The sequence below is a fragment of the Mycteria americana genome, chromosome 5, assembly GCF_035582795.1.
Source record: "Mycteria americana isolate JAX WOST 10 ecotype Jacksonville Zoo and Gardens chromosome 5, USCA_MyAme_1.0, whole genome shotgun sequence".
In the NCBI taxonomy this organism is placed as follows: Eukaryota; Metazoa; Chordata; class Aves; order Ciconiiformes; family Ciconiidae; genus Mycteria; species Mycteria americana.
The window spans coordinates 47,139,464-47,161,089 of record NC_134369.1 but is presented as its reverse complement, the minus strand read 5'-3'; the positions used below and the strand labels follow the sequence as shown (position 1 = coordinate 47,161,089).

The window sequence follows — 21,626 nt, the reverse complement described above, 5'->3', positions numbered from 1 at the left end:
TCAACCAGGTTTAAGCAGGATGCTGCTAAACTTCCCCCTGCAACCTAGCAAAGATACTAAATATAACCCAGTTAGCACACACTTTTCTAATATTGCCATAATTTGAAAATTAGATGTAGCAATATAAGGGATGGCAGGTAACTGCAGGAACCTCTGCAGAGAGAAACTGAGTCAGGTACCTGCTGCTCTCTTCCTTTTGGCATCTCTACTCCTTTATCGTGGGTGAGTAAAATGAGCGTTCCTGTTGCATCTGTTGACTTTGGTCAGAAATATGCATTATCGTACTCTCTGATGCCGTGTGTTTCTAGTTAAGGCATCTGTCCTGCTGTCTGAAGGAATTCACTTCTCTCAGCACCCTCACCCCCATCTTTTTTTTTCTCCCTGTTTGAGGGATGTAGACTTGTAGCAGCAACATTTGAAGCAAACTACATATTTCGGAGAACAATAAACTATGATTTGAGATGAAATGAAGATTACAGTAATTGCACAGTATTTAGTTATGTTCTACATACTTATCTAGGAGGTGTATCTGAATAAGACGAGTTAGTATTGTGATGTGGGTAATATAATCAATATCTTGGTCCTTTTCACAGTTCATTATTTCAGTACTTCTTGGGCAAGATTCCTCAGTTTCTGAATAGTTAATATTTTTTTTTCCCCCCACTGAAATTTACTTGTAATTGAATGAATTAGTGAGATTTTTAGTGGAACACATTATGGATGTAGAATCTTTTTTTGTAAATAGGATAAAATGAACATATTATCCTTATTTTCTTTCCTGTAGTTAACTAGATGAACTTATTGGGAACTGGAGCAGGTAAATGACTGAATGTTAGACCTCTGTTTATTCTCAAAAGGCACAACCATAAAGTACGTTACTCTTGCCTCCATAGAATTCCTGCGAATCATAATGAATACTGAGAATGTGCACAGCAGCAGAATCAGTCATTTACATCAGGTAAAAAAATGTTAATTCGTTAGATTTTTGCAATCACATGTAATCAGATATCTTTGCTACAAATAAAAGCTTCTTAATTAAGCATATTTCAAAAACAGAGCTTTGGAAATTGAGTAGTCTAGTGCAGCTGCTTAGAAGTGTCATAAGAAAAAACCAAGAGATTACCTTCATACTTTCAAATAACAGGGCATTTTTCTCACCAGAGGGCACTATCCTTCCAGGCTAAGATTAAACTATTGTTAGATGGTTTTACATCTTGGGAGCTTTTTTAATTTAAGAAAAAGGATTTCAGGCAATAATTAGTGTTTATTTTTTCTTATACATTCATTTAAACAAATACATTCTGATCGTCGTCTTCTTTCCCTTAAGTTTTTCATATTTATATAGGAGGACTACCCAGATTGATGTTTGACTAATTTTTAGAAACCCCAAACAATTTGTGAAAAACGCAAAAGGTAAATATTGTTGTACATTGGCAGGTACCTCTTTGTTGCACTCCAGCTGCTATTATAGGAACAGACCTGTTTTTGAAAAAACGCAGAGTATTCCTTCCTGTCTCCCTCCAGAGGGATTCTTTAAGCTGCTGGTCTGTTTTCCTTCACTCCCCTCAACCAGTGCTTCAGTAGCTGATAGTGGAGGTGGCTTGCAGGCCATGCTGACCACATCCCAGCATGAAGCATTCGTCTTTGCTGGTGGATCCTGCTGGGATTTGTCCCTTGCTGACTGTTTTGTTCCAGTGACCAGTTCTGGCACTGCAAGGACTCCAGTTGCTATTTGCTCTCCTCTCAGAGAGGACTCGTAGAGATGGTAGGGGAGAGAGTAAAAGTCACACTTGATACAGTGGTGGCCACACAGCAGCAACCGGTTCCAGCAGCATGAATCCATGGTGTTGTTTCCTTATAGCATACAATGATATTTTGGCTTTTTGTATATAGTATTATGCACTAGAAGCAATTGTTCATGCTATGAATATATACAACGTATCTTTAAATGCTATATTTGTACATTTCCCTATGTTCATGTCATTCTCTTATTAACCAGAGTGGACCTTAATTAGTCCTTTGGACTACGGACGTCTTCCTTATTTGTGTCTTTACCAGGTGTGTGTCAGTCCCTCTCAAGTTCTGTTAATTCAGTTGCATGGGTATGGCAATAAGACACCACATCTCTTGGATTTGCCTGCCTTGCGTTAGCTGTGTTATGCACTGGTCTGAATTCCCTTCTCAAATATTCCAGAGATGATGATCTTGAACTGAAGACATTAAAACTTGCTTCATTCCTAGCAATGATGAACACCCACAGCTCTAACTTGTAACAAGATACTTGGAACTGTCAAGTTATCAATCCAAACTTGTGATTGACAGAAAGGGAGACAAGAGTGCAAATGGTTCATTGTTCTTTGTTGCCTTCCACTTCACTGCTGTGTGAAATTCCAGGTATTGATGATAAACACTTCAAATGACTAAGAGACCCCAGCTCCCCAATACTATTATTTTGTGTTTCACCCCTAGCAGCAGGCTACGTATCTGGAAGGGGTGCTTGGTGTAAGGTGATGGGAGCTTCTACCAAGGAGGTGCCACCTGTGGGATGGTCGCTTTGGTTTCCAGTCCCGCTGTGTTTATTCTTCATCTGGGTGTTGGTGGCTTCAAAACAGGGACAAAGAATGCTGCTGTTTGAGCTTTCTGTAACTGCAGACCATTGCCTAGGTGAAAAACAGTAAGAAAATCTGTTATCTTGGTTGACTAGAAATATGGTCCTTCATATAAGGGCAAAAGAAGGATTTACTTTGTGGAAGGGAACTCTCATAAGGAATCATCTGAAAGGTAAAATCCTGCATGAAATGAAAGATCAGAAAAATGAAATGTAATTAACCTCTGCTGCCCCATGAAGGTTCCCATGGTGTTCATGGGTGTGCCTTTCAGTAAAGCAGATCAGGTAAAACTACCTTTCCTCTCTTCTCTGAGTATGTCCTGTTAGCATCAGGCCTAGGCATGCCCTTTACTCCTGGTGGGTTTCTGTGACTGACCCCCTTTTTCCCCAACCAGCTTGATCTGCTTTTGACCGGTCAGAGCAACAGCTCTGGTTCCTGCTGCCGGAGCCGCCATGAACCACCATGTACAGTCACAGGGAACTGCTTGCACAGAGCAGCATGTGATTTGTTTTTCCATAGGAGTTTTGCAAGCAAAAAGATTAAAATAACAAATCCTTAGACACACACAGTCTTATCTAAATTTGGTTATTCTTTGCAAGCTTAGGCAGGTCCTTGCTGCCCAGTTACAATCTGCTTCTCTGCAGATTCTCTTTTTTCCATGCTGTGGCTTTTCAACTGTTTCCAAGTTCTGTTTAAAGTTTCTGCCTCAGATTTCCTGTTCAGGAGTTTTTCTCCATGCCTTTAATCTCCTTGAAGAAGAAGCTGTAGGAAAGCATCAAAGAACATATAACCTCCATTTGCTGCACGATTACAGCCCCTCTTCATCCAGTGACTTTTTGCTCCAGCTCTCCAAAAGTAACTCAAGCTGATGTAACTCCTTGGTTAACTCTTACCTGATTATTGCAGTCACCAAACCAGTGGAGATGCAACATTTGTTGAAAAAAATTAAGCCTACGTTTGTCTAACCCTACCAGAATAGCAAAAAAAGGAGGCTGTTTTTCTTAGTATTTCAAGCTATGATGTAATGAAATGACTGTGGGGATTCTTACAATCTACATTGCCAGCAATATATGTCAAAATTATGGTAAGTTTTTTATTCAAGAAAAGCTCTAAAGGACTTTCAAGATGCCTTAACATCCATTTAGTTCTGCTATGAATAAAGCCAGTGGTATACTTAATTTCACTTGGAGAGAGCAGAGTTGAGCAAACTATAATCACTTCTGAAAATCCCACTCAGTTTCTGAAGACTTTCGAAACAATATCAAATGCAAATATTACAGTACCTTGCATAATACCTTACAGTGTTAATGTCCCCAAAATGTAGCGGTTACTGGTATTTTCTTCAGTGAGGATGACACTTCTGAAAAATATCTTGTAGTTGGCAATGTGAGTGTTTAGTGTATTAGAAAGGGTATGTTCTCAAACGTGGAAGAACTTTGCAAAATCTTGCTCACTTTTCAGTACAGTTGTCTTCATGCCATTTGCAGCATTTGTCACTGACTTCTGCAGCAACTGGCCTTTATGGGTGCAACTGCAGTCTCTTTCATTTTATAAATATGTATGTGTGTGTGTATGTGATAGATATATATATGCGTGTGGATGTATGTAGTTACATAAAAATTACCTTCCTCAGTTACTGAATGTAGCATTGTAAGGCTACATGATTGAAAAAAGCATTTGGTGAAAGTCCTTTTACTGTTTAAATGTCACATTGAGGTGGGCAGACTTTAGAAGGGAGAGTTCAATTCTCAAAGACAAAGTACATTCCTTAAGTAACATTACGTTTCTTCCCCAAGAGGACAGCAGTGTTGAAGCTTGCTTGCAGTTTTGGTGTTTAACAAGTGTTTTGTGTTTAACAGCTCAACAGCAAAATTTCAATTCATCGCATGCAAGTTCTTGGAGTGACCTGGCTTGACTATGCTATAGAACTGTTAAGGATTTGAATACTTAATGATGGAAGCTATCTTCTGCCTTTGTGTTTTCCTATAGCAATTAGATATTGTTAATACATAATCTGTCCAAGGAAAAAGCAGCTGAGTCTGAGACTGTGCAGTTTTCAGTATTGTTTCTAGATGCCCACCTTAGCTTTAAATGAGGTAACTTGGGTATTTGTAGAAATATTCTGCATCAGCACAAGGCTTACCATAGTTAATTTACTTTTCTCGGAAGCAGGATAAATTATCCTCTGCTGAGCATCATGTGGCCACATCTGGGCAGATTCTGATACTCAGGTTTTCTCATTTCAAGCTTACTCAGATCCTTATACCACATTGTAGTCTGTGGGATAGCTATAGCCCTTTGAACTGAATTTTTAGTAGAATCAAAACTGAATAATAGAAATGTAGAGTTTTGAGTGACAGTCAAAAATCAGCAACAGAGGGGTTGTTGGCAATGAGTAGACACTGGAGGAAGCTTCTCTGGTTTTACAGAAGGCAGCTGTTCTCTTTCTGATGCGGCTCTACATGGAATAGGTACTCTGTGTGTGAAAGGCATAATGTAAAGCAAAACTCTGAGTAATCTAACTTCATTAGGCAAATGTTTGGCTAAAATCTGACTGTCCTTTTTTTGCCTACCTGGCAGTTTACTTTATGCAACCTTAGGGGAGATGGTTTGGTTCAGAACCGCAAAATGAAGTAAACAGTTAAGGTTATGGAAGCTGAAAAAGAAGAGAAAAAAGCAGAGAAATATTGCATCCTGCTGCTAGTGCAGAACTCTAGCGTGCAACCCACCCACCTTCTGGATTAACATTCAGGTCTAATGCTTTATATGTCTCAAGAGTTATTCTCTCCTGTGAATATTTTCAGTTATGTAGTAATAAGTATTAAATGTGATCTGCGCAGCTGCATAATTGACAGCTGAACTGAATTTGTCCCACTACTGAAGAACAGGTTCATGTGCAAATACGCATACTGTTCCTACATCTGTTCCTGTGGTCTCAGCAGTTACTGTGTTGCTCTTGTGTTGTTCTGGGCAGCCCGTGTTTAAAAGATAAGCGCTGCAAGGGGCGATTTAAGGTCTGAAGTAAAAGTTCTGGTGTTCTTACAGGACATGTTTTTGTGATTTATGTGGGCCGACATGGTGTTAATTACTACTTCTTTAACAGTTTAGGTGAAAGAAAGATGACACCAACTCTTCAGAACATTATCGTTCTTAAATTTCAGATGGCTGCACAGCATCAATAATTACATTCAGATTTTCAGCTCTCATGGAGTGGATCTTGAAATGAAATAAAATCCTAAATACCTTGTGAAAGCAGAAGCAGTTCTGGATGTGTTGTCTAACACAGGCATTCAAGTGTACAGGGTCCTGATTCTTCCCTGCCTCCTGCCCATTCAGTTATTCACATCTGTATGGGAAGAGAGTATCTCCAGTAGCATTGGGTAGCATTTAGTTGAATACCCATCTAAATGCTTACAGTATGTGAGGCTGTGGAGGGTCAAGCTTGTGATACTTAGAGGGAAACCTAAAATTTTGGAATAATATTTCTATGACTCATCTTTCCACCTGCACAGCTGTCAGGTTGCGACATATACGAGATATTTCTTTACTGTCTCTAAAATTAGAAAAGAATATGTGTTGAATGTCAAAAGGTTGTAGCATAACTCCACTAGAAAGTTCAGGGTGAGATTCACTGTTCTTTGGCTTTGGCAGGCTACCTCTAGTCTAAGGGCTTGTCTACACAATGGAATTTATCCTCTACAGATTTGTTTTGAATAAAAAAAGTCTTGTCTGCACTGGGCAATTCGCTCACAACATAGTAACTGATGCCATACTGTGTTGCTTGGAAGCAGCAGTTAACTCTGTCTTGTGATTTATTATTGCACGCTAATGTTTCCCTGCATTGCACAGTGCTTTGGCAGGCCTTCATTTGCTCTGCCATGTTGCTCAGGCCACCTGGTCTGCTACCTGTGTGCCTGTAGCTGCTCTGCAATCCACAGATAGAGCATTTGTTCCCTGTTTTTAAATGCTGGGGAGCAGTGATATTCAGTTCCTTCATGCTTTCAGGCTCTAGCAATCTCTCCAATTACCACGGTTTTGGTTTCTAGACTTCTTTTCTAGCCTGCATCCAACTAGTGCAACAAAAAAAACCAGTTCCCCAGAGGACAGAGTGTTGTGAGGGGAAGCGCTTCCCCGAAATCCGGACATCATAAGCTAATGTTGCAAATGGAGATGGTGAAACAGAGTCATGACCTCAGGTGTATGTGGTACTGTGTCACAAATAATGAATGTGAAAACATCTTCCAGTAAAACTAGGCATCTACTTTCCTGGGGAGCTGGAGCAGTGAAGAGTTCAAATTGTGCTGATGAGGAATTAGTACAGTTTTAGCACAAGGCTCTAGTAACTGACTGTTTCACCTTTGGCACTGCTGGTGCTGAAAATAAAGACAAGGACTATGGGTGAGGTCATGATTTTAGAATAAGATTATCTGGTAGTCAGGAGGCAGCCAGCACCCTAACGTCTTGCCCATGTCATAGCCCCACAAGGCTGCCAGCAGGCTGGCAGAAGGACCAGTAAGCAGCATGGCACTGGCTTCTGCTGTAAGTCAGTCCTACAATGAACAACCACTCTTTCTGCAGTTTTCTTCCTGAAGCCAGAGGCACACTGGCTTGCCCCATAGCGTGCCAGGCACAGCACCTTTCATGCTGGCTTTCCCCCTTCTTCCTCCCAGCAAGTCCTGCCTGGCTGTACGTTGCGTTCAGAAGCTAGCTGTGCTGGCGCTAATCGAAGGAAATCTTATAATAGAAACGTGTTTGTTGAGGGCATGTCATTCTATAATTCTGTAATAAAATATGTAGTACATAATGTATTTTAATTAAGCCGGAAATTAATTCAATTAATCAGTATAAGTCCAGCCGCCCTCTCCTCCCTAATATCCTATGCTCCAACAATAAGGAAACTCCAGACAGGAAAATTGCACGTTGTCGTTAACAAGACACTGTTAACCTTTAGTATGCTGGGTACTCACTGGAAAGCAGCATTTATTGAACAGGGGCCTCTGAGTGTGTTAAAGAAGGAGATTCTTAGACTCATAAAGTGCTCGAGCTGGCCCTAAGTGTTCAAGACCAGGGTGCTTTCCCTTTCACATTAGGGAAGCTGGCTATCTCCTCCAGAATGTCAGGGGAGGAACATTTCAGTGACTCGTAGCAGCTGACCTCCGTCTTGCTCCTTTACTCAGGGGAGTCATGTGCAATCTTTTTTCGTTGCTGTTCCTGGTCTTAACCTGTCACAGATGACCAATGTGTTACATCCATTCACTTGGATTTTGTGGGTAGGCACTTTCTTCACTTTGCTGACTGAGGACACAGGCCAGGGATGTGTCCTCTAGTATTAATGGATCTGCATACAATTAATTATTTGTTTGCCTGTCTTCAGCATCTATGTCACTCCTGATAGCACCATCAATAAATATCTTGGCCATGTACTCTTTAAAGCTGTGGCTACAGACTCGTTAATGTGAAATGGAGTTTAAAAGAGTAGCCATCCAACATGCCCTGAGTTCAGCATGACAGCTACCCACCTGACTAATAGAGTGTGTGAACTAGAATGTTCTTCTTATTGTGGATGCTGGCAAGCCCAGGTGTTCAAAGAAATTGCCCATTTCAGTTGGTTAAAATGCAGTATTCTGAGAATCAAGAAGAGAAAGTATTCAGTGAACCTCTCAAGTGCCACATAGGTCAAGGCATGAGATGGTTTCTCAAGGCTGAGAGACAGGAGGCAAGATCAGAGACATCAGAGGCCTGTCTGACATGGATGGAGTGATAGGGAAGATTTTTTCTGTGAGCAGGGAGAGGAGAAATAACCCCTAGTGACAGGGAAACCACCGGAGACAGTAGGGAACACCGAGGCAGATGCTGGGGATGAACAGGCAGATCTTATTGCTAGAAGATATATTCTGTGGAAGCTGCTCTTCTAGTGAATGAAAGTGAACTTTTGTTGGGACACGGGCCCAGGAAAACATCCCATTCTGAACCCCAGTGCCCCATAGCCAGAACCTTGAATTTTTTGTACATTTTTTCTTAAGATGAGTCACCACACAGCCTCTTTTGTAACTCTCCTGTACAAAGTTGCATAAGACAGTTTATTACCATCATCACCAGTTTACAGATAACTGTCCTTCTGCCTCAGTTTCCTTTCTGGTAAAACCTTTAGCTGCATGCTTTAATAAAGGCTTTTTAGCGCCTGTAGCTGTGGATGAATGGCAAAGGCTATATGGGATGTCTGGGATTTGGCACAATAAACACCAGGCCTCCCAAGTCTTGTGTGTCTATCTTACTGGCTGCTCTTCGTGATGTGCTAAGGGAGTGCTGTAAGACTAAGGCATGTCTGTCTGACCTTCTGGGTGGTCTTGGTGCTGAAGGGATACTTGGATGGCACAGAAACACCGTAACTCTTCCTGCAACTGACTTTTGCAGCAGAATTATTTTTCATTACTTCTAATGTTCCTACACATCTGGGACTTCCTATCCAGCAAGTGCTTACTTGGAGCTATGAGTCAAGAGATGCAGTAAGTCACAAGCTGCTGCAAGGTTGTACTGTAGGTGCCTGGATCAATAAAAGCTGATCACATATTTGTCTCCCTGTCTGCAAAGCAGAGCCTAACTGACCGAAAGATGGAGATGGCTTTCTGTGGGGCATTTCCCACGTCTTTGCTCTATTGCTTGTTTAGAGGTGTCAGGCTTTTCCCGTGTGAGCAGAGTGAGCTCTGCCTTGGACGCTCTGAACTCAAGCCTGGTATTTATGACTTCCTCATCTTTAGATTGAGTTAGACTGGAGGGTTTCTGTTTGGACTACACAGAGGAAAACACTGTACAACCTTTTCCATCTGACGTATCATTAACTTAATTCTAGCTAATCACAGCAATAGCTAGGTAGGTTTGTTTTTTTTTTCTGGGTGAAAACAGTCACTTTTCTGATAAAGAGGTCATTTAATAAATGGGTTAATGGTTAATGAGTTCTGACTTGCATTAGATAAGAGATAAGGATTGCAAACAAAGCATAAAACCCCCGATCTCATAGCTGTTAATAGAACTCCACAATCATTCAATAAGTTGTATTACAAGTCACAGACAAACTTCTTTAGTTCCGTGTGGTTTTTACTGAGCAATTTATTTTGTTTTCATCAAACTAGACAAACATCAAACAGTAATAAAACATTAATTCAGTGTTAAATTTAAACACAGCAGAATATATATGCAGCTTCAGTGATCAAAGAAGCCCAGGGGAGTGACAGGTCAATTAGCCTCTTAGTACTTGCTGTTATGATAGGGATTGAATTTTCAAGACTGATGTATATCATACATAGTGTGCCCAAGGATTATAAAAACAGCATTGAACAGCAAATCCAGAAGGTGAGCAAGGGACAGGATCTGAACCTTGTTGAAAACTCTTCTTTCATAATTTTTTCTCTGATTTTATATAAAGATTTGTAAAAAACAGGAAGCTGAAACAGAAAAACAGCTTTTTAAAGGTATTTGCTCTGGAAGTTGCAGTAACTGCAAATACTCAAATCTGACTAATATACCTGTTCTGGCTATCCCACTTTCACCTTCCACTTGTAACAGCAGGGAACAGTTAGAGAGATCTGTATTATTGTTGCTCCACTAGGATCATGTTTTTTGCCCTGAAATATTTTTAATGATCTTCAGCTTGCTCCCTGACACTCCTACTTATAAAAATGGCTTTGGCGTTTTTTTTTTGTTTTTGGTGTTTTTTTTTAAAGAAAAAATTACCTACCATAATTACTTCTTTATGGTTGACTAGTTTGAAGGAAAAATATCAAGGACATGTCAGAATGCATAGTTTCAGCACAGCTGTTAAGCTCTGTGTAACAGTTTATCCTAACATCCCTATTGTAACATAAATACTGAAATCTATTACATTACTGCATCTGACTTGGGGGTAGGGAAAAAGAAATTGCTGAATTAAGTTTTCTTAAGGAACCTTGATATCTGAATTTTTTGCACTGTATTCAAATAATATTACTGGTGTCACTATTGGCTATCTGAGTTATGATTTGCTATGATACTGAAAATACAAATCAGGTTAAAATGGTTAGGAATGAGAGCTAGGACAAGAGGAAATGGCCTCAAGTTGTGCCAGAGGAGGTTTAGATTGGATATTAGGAAAAATTTCTTCACTGAAAGGTTTGCCAAGCATTGGAACAGGCTGCCCAGGGAAGTGGTGGAGTCGCCATCCCTGGAGGTATCTAAAAGCTGTGTAGATGTGGTGCTTCAGGACATGGTTTAGTGGTGGACTTGGCAGTGCTAGGTTAATGGTTGGACTTGATGATCTTAAAGGTCTTTTCCAACCTAAACGATTCTATGATTCAATGAAAATAAAATGATCTATCAGTGCTATGTCCAATAGCAGGAAGATTTTTTTTTTTTTCCTCCCTGCCTCCTTCTTTCTTGTTGTTTTTGTTTTAAATATAATTGAAGATTCCTTTCAAGAAAAAGTTGGTGGTTTTCGTGCTTTGTTTTGGTTTTTTTTTTAATACCTTTTTTTATCCCTGTTGAACTTGACTCTGCAGTCCTGCAATAGCATAGCCCTGGTGCTCAATGAAGAGGGGTAACAAACCAAGTACAATCTTTCTAGTTTTCCCTTGTGTTGCCCAAGGGCAATTGACTTAGTGTGTCCAAACAAACATGATTGACTTTTACGGTTTTGTAAAGGACTTTTGACCTTTCTCTTTTCCTTGTCCAGCTACTCGAAGGTTGTCCTGCCTCTGACATGACTTTTGAGGTGCTCAGACTATATTGGAAGGCAATGATAAGCTATAATGCCGCTGACTCTTTTGTCACAGCAGGCAAAAGGAGTATAACATGACTGGGATACAACTGGCACATCTATGCAGTTATATTACAAGCCCCATGAATGTAGAATATCCTACCTGATTTCTTTGTAAAACAAAATAGTTGTTAGGGAGTCCAGCTATTGTGAGGCATATCCTGTCTTGAACTTTTTGGTTTTTTTGTGAATGTTGTGCTTATTTGTCTGTCTGCCTGTTGGAATGTGCATGGCACTGAATAAAACATGCAACTCGAACCTACACCAGAATAGTTAAATTGATTCACTCAGTGCAAGTCAAATAAATTGAGTTTGTGGCTTTATTCTCCATTTTACTTAAGTAAAGAAGGTATGTTATTTGCAGTTCAATTCTTCCTGGTGTGATCTCTGTTCTTACAAATGAAAAAGAGGAGGCTCTAATTCTTGTCTCCCAGCTGTATTAAAGCAAAAACCAGCCAGGAAAATCCATTAAGTGTTCAGCCTGATTTCTACAGTGAATCATGTCAAATATATTAATGATTAGGGATGAATTATTGTTGTTATTGTGATGGTTTTGTGTCCTTCAGGGAGGAGGATGGCAATGCTGTAGAGGAGATGGGCAAGTGTCATGGTTTAACCGCAGCTGGCAACTGAGCACCACCCAGCCGCTCGCTCACTCCCCCCCAATGGGATGGGGGAGAGAATCAGAAGGGTAAGAGTGAGAAAACTTGTGGGTTGAGATAAAGACAGTTTAATAAGTAAAGCAAAACAAGGAATTCATTCACTACTTCCCATGGGCAGGCAGGTGTTCAGCCATCTCCAGGAAAGCAGGGCTCCATCACGCATAACAGTTACTTGGAAAGGCAAACACCATCACTCCGAACGTCCCACCTTTCCTCCTTCTTCCCCCAGCTTTATACACTGAGCACGACATCATATGGTGTGGAATATCCCTGTGGTCAGCTGGGGTCAGCTGTCCCAGCTGTGTCCCCTCCCAGCTTCTTGTGCACCCCCAGCCTCCTCGCTGGTGGGGTGGGGTGAGCAGCAGAAGAGGCCTTGACTGTGTGTAAGCACTGCTCAGCAGGAACTAAACTATCCCTGTGTTACCAACACTGTTTCCAGCACAAATCCAAAACATAGCCCCATACTAGCTACTGTGAAGAAAACTAACTCTGTCTCAGCCAAAACCAGCACAGCAAGCCAAGCCATAAATGCACAAACCTGTTTGTGTGGTGAGGCACCTTTTTCATGATACAAGTTGCAGCATTTCTTACAAGGTGAGCTGCTCTGCTGCTGTTCTTGTTACATCCTTCACTCACATGCCTTTCCTACACTTGTGAAGAATCTCTGTTCCCTTCCCTTGCTCCTTGCCAACAATAAATGTCAGTAATTAAGACAGTTTCACCAGAGCAACTAGAGTCCAGATGAAGTCAGTCAGCATCAAGCATATGTCTAAAGGCTTGTATGCAACAGAACATCTATGAGAAATTCATTTGGAATAAGTAAATAAGTTAATTTAAAATGGGTGAATTAAAATCACTTTTAATCTCTGTGTAGATGATGCCATTCAGAAATAATAAAGCCTCACTGTATTTGTATTAATTCACTTTAAGACTAAAGCTAAATCTTCAGGTGTTTGATTCTAAGGAACTTGGTTCAGTACCATTTCTGTTAGATGACAGAGGTAAAAGCTATAAATACACCCCAGTGCTGTTCCACAGCGTCCTCCTGAAGTATACTGTCTTAAACTATGCTGAGTTCGCTAGTCCTTGGGCTGGCTTGGTTTTAAGATAGTGTAGAGTAGTTTTGGGCATATTAGCAGTTGCTCACAGCTGCTTATGACCTTTCTGGCACACAGATGTGCTGACTGTGTCCCTGTACGGGCAGAGGGAATAGATGTTTTCTAAATATCTCCATCTGCTGACTGATAATTGTCTTCAGAAGGAGGACTCCTATATATTTTTTTGTCCTTCTTTTCAGTGTAAAAATAATATGAAAGAGCAGGAGCAGACCAAGGACTGCTTCCAGAGTGTCCATCCACTTGACCAAATGTAGTCATGCAGTCTTTAAAAGGAATACATGCACAGGTTGAAAAACTACTCCTGGGACTATTTCATATCTCTTCAGCTAAACCTGAAAGTTCAAACAAGAACCATCCGTCCCCATTGTGATTTATCATTGCAGCTCTTGCTGGCAGCTTTGGGGAATAATCTAGAAAATCAAAACTAGAAATGCAGAAGTAAAAAGTTTGCTCTTGTCCATCCCTTTTTTCCCTTTTGTAAAGAGAAAATACACTTTGAAGCCAGCATTTGAGGTGTTCTGATCATGTCAGATGCAAGCCACAACACCAGATGCCTCTGAAGATATATTTATTGGCAGGCACTCAAGTGAATCATAAAACTAGATTAGTAAAGAATAACAACCAAATAAAGCTAGAAATAGCAACTCTCAGGGCAAGCTACGCTTAAAAAGTCTTAATTTGTTTGGATCAGACCCAAGAGAAGCCATAATATGTCTGCCTTTACTGCCCACAAGAAACACAGATTTGAGGTGTCGTGCAAGCGTTAACATTCTCTGTGTTTCTGTTTTTTTCTCATTTGTTACTTACTTCGGCTGCTGGATCCCTGTCTTGGGGTTGTTTCATTCTCAGTTGGTTCAACATAAATTTCAGCTCCTATATGCTTGTTTATGTAGAAGTATTGTCAGTTGGATGTCAAAGCTAAATAGGATCTTGCTGGTTTTGTCTCACCTTTTCCATAGTTAAATAGATGTTAAACCAAGATGAAGGTAATTGTGTAAAAGAGCAGAGGGAGGCGTGTGCTATACTCGCTCCTACAATGCCAGCTAGAGCAGAGCAGAAGGTGAGATGCAGCAAAGGGCACTAGTGGCAAGTCTCGTGTGGGTCAGGCAGTATGGCTGAGGAGATGGACAAGACCTCCAGCTCAGGACTGAGCGCACCGCTCCCTGCCTTGTCTATATGAAGTCTGGGGCCCAGGGAAAATGTTGAAGGTGATTTAAATGGAGGTATTTGCTTTGGGTCTGAAACAGAGTAAATGTGCTCACGCTACTGCCTGCAGCTGGTAAGCGTTCTAGGAAACTGCTTTTTACTACTTTCCAGCAGAAACACAATACCTGATTGTACGAGTGTGTATGGAATCAGCACATACTAATGCACCAAATGTTGATGCAAAATTGCTGGTTTGGGAGGTATGGCATGAAGGAACTTAATTATACAGACAGCATAATTATACAGCTGTTACAGATATTCCTGTAAAGCACAACTTAGAACAGAGAGCTTCAAATACATGCTGCAGTTCTTTTTCTCCTTATACCTTCTGAATGGAAGGCAGTATGGACTAATCTTGCAATTTTAAATGTTGGGGAAAGAATTTATCTCTTTTATTTGTCCATTTCTTTGGCTTGTATACTTACTTATTTAACTGATTTCAGTGGAAAGGAGACATACAGAGTGGCAGATAAAACATTTATTAAAGCATATTTCCACAGCGTGGTGCACAGGGGCCTTAAGCAAAGGCTATAAATGTTAAGTACCAGATTGTCGTATAAGTCTTATAGCCTCTACTTCCTTTCTGACGCAGACTGCCTGCAGTCAGAGAAGGCTCAGGCAATAGTATTAAGCAGTGGCAATCTGAGTTTTTTGAAGCAAAAATTGTGGGTTCTTGTCATTTAAGCTCTTGCAAGCTAAGGAAAAATGTCCATTAGCTGTAAGAGTAATAAGGGCTTTTATCATTTGTAGGTCTGGTTCTGAGAAGCTATTCATCTGGGGGTCTGCTACTCTTTCCACTTAGGGTAGTAGTAAAGTACTCTTTTCCAATACAACTGCAATCTATTCTAGAAAAGGGTGCAGTGGACATGTGTATCAGGCTAAACAGTGGACCATTCATATTAAAATTGAAGCCAGGAATGTGCTTGAGGAAGTGTTAAGATGGTAGGGTACATTCCTAATATTACAGGGATATTTCTGTAATTCAAGCTACTCCCTTAAAACAAGGGATGATCTGATCCCAGTGGACCAGTTGCAATTTAGGAAAAGGCGGAGGGGCTAGAGGGTGACCGTTTCTGATCTTCTCCTAGTAATGATTTGCACTGGTGTTTAAAAGGGTATTATTGAAGGCAATTGATCCACACTGTATCCCAACATAATCCTCTGTGAATAAGTGAAACCAACACATTTCTCAAGGTTTATTCCCTCCTTTTTTTCTCCCAACTAAAGCACCTGAGGCAATCAATGCTTGATCAGACTGCCTAGGAGAACGCAGCATTTAATCGTTATGCTGAAGGGACAAATGCAAGAAGAACAAACAATTAGATAAAAAGGGGTTGAAATTCTGGCAGAGAGGCTCAGATATTCTTTCCTATGTATACAGATTCCAGCTGCCATTAATTTAGTTGCATTATCTTTTCATTGCAGATGTTTAGGGATGGGTTTTCTAAATTACAGAGAATAAAAGCATTTCTACTAGAAAAAACAAATGTTATCATAAGAAATATAATTGGTAGTGTGATAATAGCTTTTGATATTCAAGTATCTGACAGTAGCAGGAAAAGTAGAAAATTTTCACAAAGACATTTAACTGAAGAAACGGGTGAACACAATGACACAAACCAAAGTATTTCCAGTTATGTTGCCCCTGAACTGAAAATGCTAAAGAACAAGTGATTGGGTTGAATGAATATTGTCTGGTGACATACTGATACTCAGTCATGAGTTGCTCATTAACTGTGTTGCTGCCACTAGCGATAACTAGTTAGCACTATGAAAGCTATAATGGGATAGTTTGGTTAATATATGCAGCTCCTAACACTTTTATAAATCATTCTTGCAAACAGATCAAAGCAGACAGAAGAGTAATGTGACCACACATAACTTTATGATGGTTTTTCCTGTCTCTTAGTTATTGGCAATGTGACCTTCAGCAGTAGTAAAATGTCTGATGGATTTAAAACCTTCTTTGTTTGCTGTTTTGGCTATATATGTGGTCTTAGGGAAAAGCAAAGCCTACACTTAAAATTTATTATCCTTTAAAAAAAAAACCAGGTACAAATGGTAAGCACAGGTGTTAAACTATGGGCATATCTACACGTATACTCAAGCTCATGCTAAGTGGAAGTGCAGAGCTCCTGGGGGCTAAATTGCTCTGCTTCAAGGTGCCTAAGCTGTATCTGATACTGACTGAACTAGCTTATTTAGGGCTGGTTTGGAGATCTTGAGCTATGTGCTAGCGTGCAGTGTAGGTAAAACATTAGTTTAAGATTTATGCTAGTTATTTTATTGCTAATTCTTTAGAAAGGTTCATAAATCTGTAAGTATAGATTATGGTTAGGACTGCTCTGGATCATCTGTCTGTCAAGATTTCATTTGCTGGTGTGTCTACTGCCCACCTTTCTAGAACAGATGGAAGTTGTATTGGAAAAAATACTTTTACTAGTAATATAAACTAGCATGGTACACATGTTTTTATGATGGTAGAACTGCCTTTACCATTTAATGTAAAGCTATGAAAAAATAATCAGAAATAAAGGACTGGCAAAAACTTTTCATTTTTCCTTTGCCTCACTGAAATTTTTAAATAAACACTCATACAAGAGAGGCTAAGAGACAGAGGTTCAGTCCCCGAGCTGTTGTTCAGTGTCCTCAGTCCTGTAAACCTTTAAGAAGTGTTTAACGCATCACATTTATGATGTTAAACATGAACCAGTGGAGCTTATGCAAAGTGAGGCGAAAGGAATCAGATTGCAGGTATGAGCTCACCATGTCTGCTATACTTTTCCCATGCCAGAATCTACGTGCAGTAGTAGGAACTTCACAGTAAAGCCTTAGGGAGAGCATGCTGTTTCTGCACGTGGGGATGCAGTGTGCTTTCAAGCTGAACAAAAGAGGCTTATAACCAGACATAGTGTGTTGTAGGGAACGCTCATGCAATTGGACTCTCATGACCATCTCCGCATGGTGTGTGCTGTGCCACGTAGGCATATGAGCTCTCCTGGGGCAAGAACGGAGTTTTCCAGCATTTTCCATGTGGTACCGTGTTGATGTAGGTCAGCAGAGGAATAACTGATTACTTCAGAGATTAATGAAATCTCTGATACTAATATACTATATGTAGTATAATATACTATGATATACTATACTATGTATATATATACACATAGTATAATATACTATGATATACTATAATATTTATTATACTATTATTTACTAGTATATTAGTATATTATTATTTATTAATATATATTATAATACTATTATATTATACTATTATTTATAGTATAATATACTATGAAATACACTAATCTCTTCAGAGATTACTGACGAACAAAAGCTGAAAGAACTAATCTACCTCTTGGGGCATCTAGCTGGAAACTTTAAGATGGAAACATCACCAAGGAAGACTGTGTCTGTTTGGATCAGACGTGGTACAGAGAAATACTTGTTCAGTGTACTCCAGGGAGGGGATCTAAACCTTCTGTTCAGAGCTGATCACGTTTTCTAAACAGAGCTTGTTTGTGTCTTCCTCCCTGAAACTCCTTGTGAGGGGAAAAAAGAATAAGCTTTATAGGTAACTTTTAATTCCTTTTGCTTTTTTTCTTCCTCACTGAATTAAATAGACAGACAAAGTCCAGAATCTTCATGTTTTCTCTTTTTTCCTTTGTCTTCTTTACCTCTGTAATTTTTAAACGTTGACAATGTCAATGTAGTAGAATGGAACTGCTGAGAAAGCTGTGAAGTTATATAACTGGTTTCTGTATTTTTTCCTTTTCTACTTGAAATTCTCCGGGAGTCAAAAAATTTGAAAAAATATGGTGACAACAAAATACACTCCACTGTTTGGTGGAAAACAACCATCCAACTTGGAAATAGAAAATTTCCAGCTTTTAAAAACTGAATCAGGATGAAAGGTTTAATTCTAAGTAAATTGAATACTGTAGTTTTATTACAATTTTCCCGTAATTAGTTAAGATAGTCGAATAAAACTTTCCTGGGGAAAGAAAGGGAGAGAAATGCATTTATTTCATCAGTTCCAAGCTTTAAGGAGCACGCCTTTAAGATCATGGTTCTGCTTTTCTCCTTGAATTCCGTCTTGGTGTTACAGGAGGTTATTGATACCTTGACCTCGCTTTTGTTTCTTGGAGTACCTAGTGGAAATAATGAGGAAATAAAGTCCGTGAAGAGTCACTTGATGGTACCTGCTGGCATTTGTTATATGTTCTGTGTGAGTCTTTGCACTGTGTAAAATCTACATTAAGAGTACAGTGGTGTCAGAAATTTCCATTGCAAACACAGCAAAGAATTTGTTTATGAAAAGTGGCAGGCTTTTATATATTTTAATCTAAGTTGCCTGCTTAAAACCAACTTTGAGATGCTGGCTGCTGTTGTGCTTCGGTCTGCTTCATGCTAGGTTTTAACAAGCAGGAGTCAAACCAAGTCCTCAATAGGTATTATGGTCCACTGCAGGTTGCTTAGACCTTAGTTTCCCACTGAGAGAAAGAAATATCTTTCTGATTCACATGAGTTACCAGCAAACTTCATGAGATGCAGTGACATTTTATTTCTCTTCAAAGGCAATAAGTAAAACTGAAAAAGGTCACATTTTGTTTTCAGCAGAAGTATCTTTGTTTCATAATTTAAGGTGAACAACAACTTTAGCTCCATGCAGACAGACATATATATGTTATATCTAGTTCCAAGGCAAAATATTAATTTCAAGTGCACTAGAGCTTAGAAATTCAAAATACATGTTTCTTAATGATTACTGTTCAACAATTTTTACATATTTTTTAATACTTTTACTTCTGTATGATTATTTTCTGTCATTGAATAATTCCTACCATATTTTTGACAAAATTAGAACAATTGACTATTGATCTCATGAAAAAAACTATATAATTTGACTGAAAAAGAAAAAGCACATAATATTTAGTTATTGGAGCCATGTAACATGACAAACCAAAATACGATCCTTTCCTCAATGCAGACTGTAAATTTTGTGTTAAATAGGACTTTCCACAGTTTCACTGTTCTGGCAGCAGCAGGATCAACTGAGTGAGAGGCCAGGAAAACAAATGGCAGATTTTGTTAAACCACCTTGCATTACCTTGCTGCAGTCATCCTAGCCTTCAGTGAACATTTTTATTTGGAGAAAGTTCATTGGCTACTTTAGAATTTGTAAATCTAAAGTTATTTACTGATTTTCCCCATTTATGGATCTAGTTGGTCCTGGTTTAGGATATGATTTTATCAACAATTGAATAAAAGTGTGACTTTACAAATACAGAACTATTACCTTGGATGAAGTTATTCATGTGCAGGGATTAGTATTTCTGGATGAGGAATATCTTCATTAACTTCAAGATAGCTAACCAGTGCAAAACTGGGAGAAAACTACCAGTGACCTTGACATGAGTTTTATTTTAGAAAAAAAAATCTTCTACAAACAGAAACTTCATGCTGAATGTTATTACAAAACAACATGGTTTGCCTTGAGACATACCTTTTTTTTTTTTCCTTTGTTGTAGTAGGGCCATAATTCTGACCAAGTGTCCTCTAGATCTGAGAGGTTTTAAGAATGAAATAGTTTTTTGGTTACTTACTTATAACTCCATTTGTAATGGTTAAGGCAGATGAGATGTTCAAGCTGACTCTCATTACATCTTGTGGGATTCAATCTAGGGCTAGACTGAGACTTTTTATGTATGCTCCGAGAATGAGACAGCATGTAAATACAGCACTTTGAGAGGAACTCAGGGAAAGAGCAGTAGTTATGAATGGATCCTATGCACTCGTGGGGAACAGTCTGCTGGATACTGTTCACCCTTCCTGCAAAATCTCCACTCTGTTGCAGAATGCTCTGCAAATTCAAATCTTTGAATGATTCAGGTGAGAAATAGGAGAAGGGAAAGGCAAAGAACAAAGTATATTTGCCAATGAGACGTGGAGAGAAGCAAGGAAAATGAGGTAACAAGGTTTGTTCCACATGGGGAAAGACATGGAGCAAATGAGCCTTGCCAGAACTTGGAGAAACAGAAAAGGCTTTTTATTGCCTCACAGGCATTAGGGCAGAGCAACCGGCTTTCCTCCTACTGACTTAATGCTTTTTATGCTGGCATGGTATAAGTGCAGTTGGTTATCTAAAGTGCAGAAACATGGCAAAGCTGGTCCAATGTGTGGAAGGATTTGAGCACCCACTGAGAAAAAGAACTTAGTCGCCTCATGGTGGGAGCAGGAGCATGAAGCAAATAACTTGTTCCTTCTCCTGGAACTCCATTTGTTGGTAGGACAGGAAAAAAAAGGGAAGAAATATCTTTAGATCTTAATAGAGTATACTTACTCTCCCACTGCGTTCCTGTATGTCTCTCTTTTTTTTTTTTTTTCCCCCCTTCTTTTTTTTCTTTTTTTTTTTTCTCTAGCTGGCTGGCTGATATATTTGGTTCCTTCGTATATGCACAGGCTGAAAGTTGTATGCATCTGATGTTCAATTTCAGTTATAACTGTACTTCACTGGTGACTCCTCTGAAATCTCCACATTTTCATAAACATAATTTCTGTAGAGATAACCATATTTTGTTTTAGCTGCTTGACTTGGTTAAAAATAATCACTTTTAGACATTGAAGAAGAAAAGAGAGTTTGAAAGCTTGTTTGAAAATCTCAGCGAGAAAGGGTTCTGTTACTGAGATGTATATAGCTGATAAGTGTATGACATTCTTTGTAGCCTGATAGTTTGGTAAATAAAATGCCAGACAACTTAGCTACTTTGCAAAAAGATCTGTCTTTACGGCTGGCTAATTTAGCTCATTTATTCCCCTCTTCTCCTACCTCCATCTTTTTCCCAGAGGTTGTATTTTCACCATTTAATCTCTGTGTTTCAGACCTTTGATATATCATTATTAAAAAAACCCCAAACCCTCATTTTTAAAGGAAAGCTTTTTCATTTTAGGGCCAAATTCTGCAAAGTCTAAAATAATAACAGAAAGGATATAAACCAGTGGGCTTAAGATTTTGGTTCTAAATCTATTTCTGATTACAGCAGGAAACCATGAGTGGAGGCTGATTGCTTGAGAAGCTCCTCGGTCTGGCTCACTGCCTTATTTCCCTGGTAAAAGCAATAATAATATATTTGCTCTGCTTGTATTTCTATAGCATAATTCTCCACACCTTTCTTGTGGACTGACCCATTCTTTTGTATTCCCAGTCTGGAGCTTGTTCCTTTCTCTCACAATTAGACCGCGG

The 21,626-nt window shown here is 39.3% G+C and overlaps 2 long non-coding RNA genes across 3 annotated transcripts in view; both read left to right on the top strand.

Moving 5' to 3' along the window:
- Positions 1 to 1,619: 1,619 nt before the first annotated feature.
- The window catches only part of LOC142410503 (uncharacterized), a 200,150-nt gene continuing 180,143 nt past the window's right edge, over positions 1,620 to 21,626 (top strand). For both annotated transcript variants that reach the window (XR_012775935.1, XR_012775936.1), the window contains exon 1: positions 1,620 to 1,844. This is a non-coding gene — a long non-coding RNA (uncharacterized LOC142410503). The remainder of the gene's footprint in view (positions 1,845 to 21,626) is intronic.
- LOC142410504 (uncharacterized) overlaps positions 3,244 to 21,626 on the top strand; it is a 116,662-nt gene continuing 98,279 nt past the window's right edge. The window contains exon 1 of the long non-coding RNA XR_012775937.1: positions 3,244 to 3,693. This is a non-coding gene — a long non-coding RNA (uncharacterized LOC142410504). The remainder of the gene's footprint in view (positions 3,694 to 21,626) is intronic.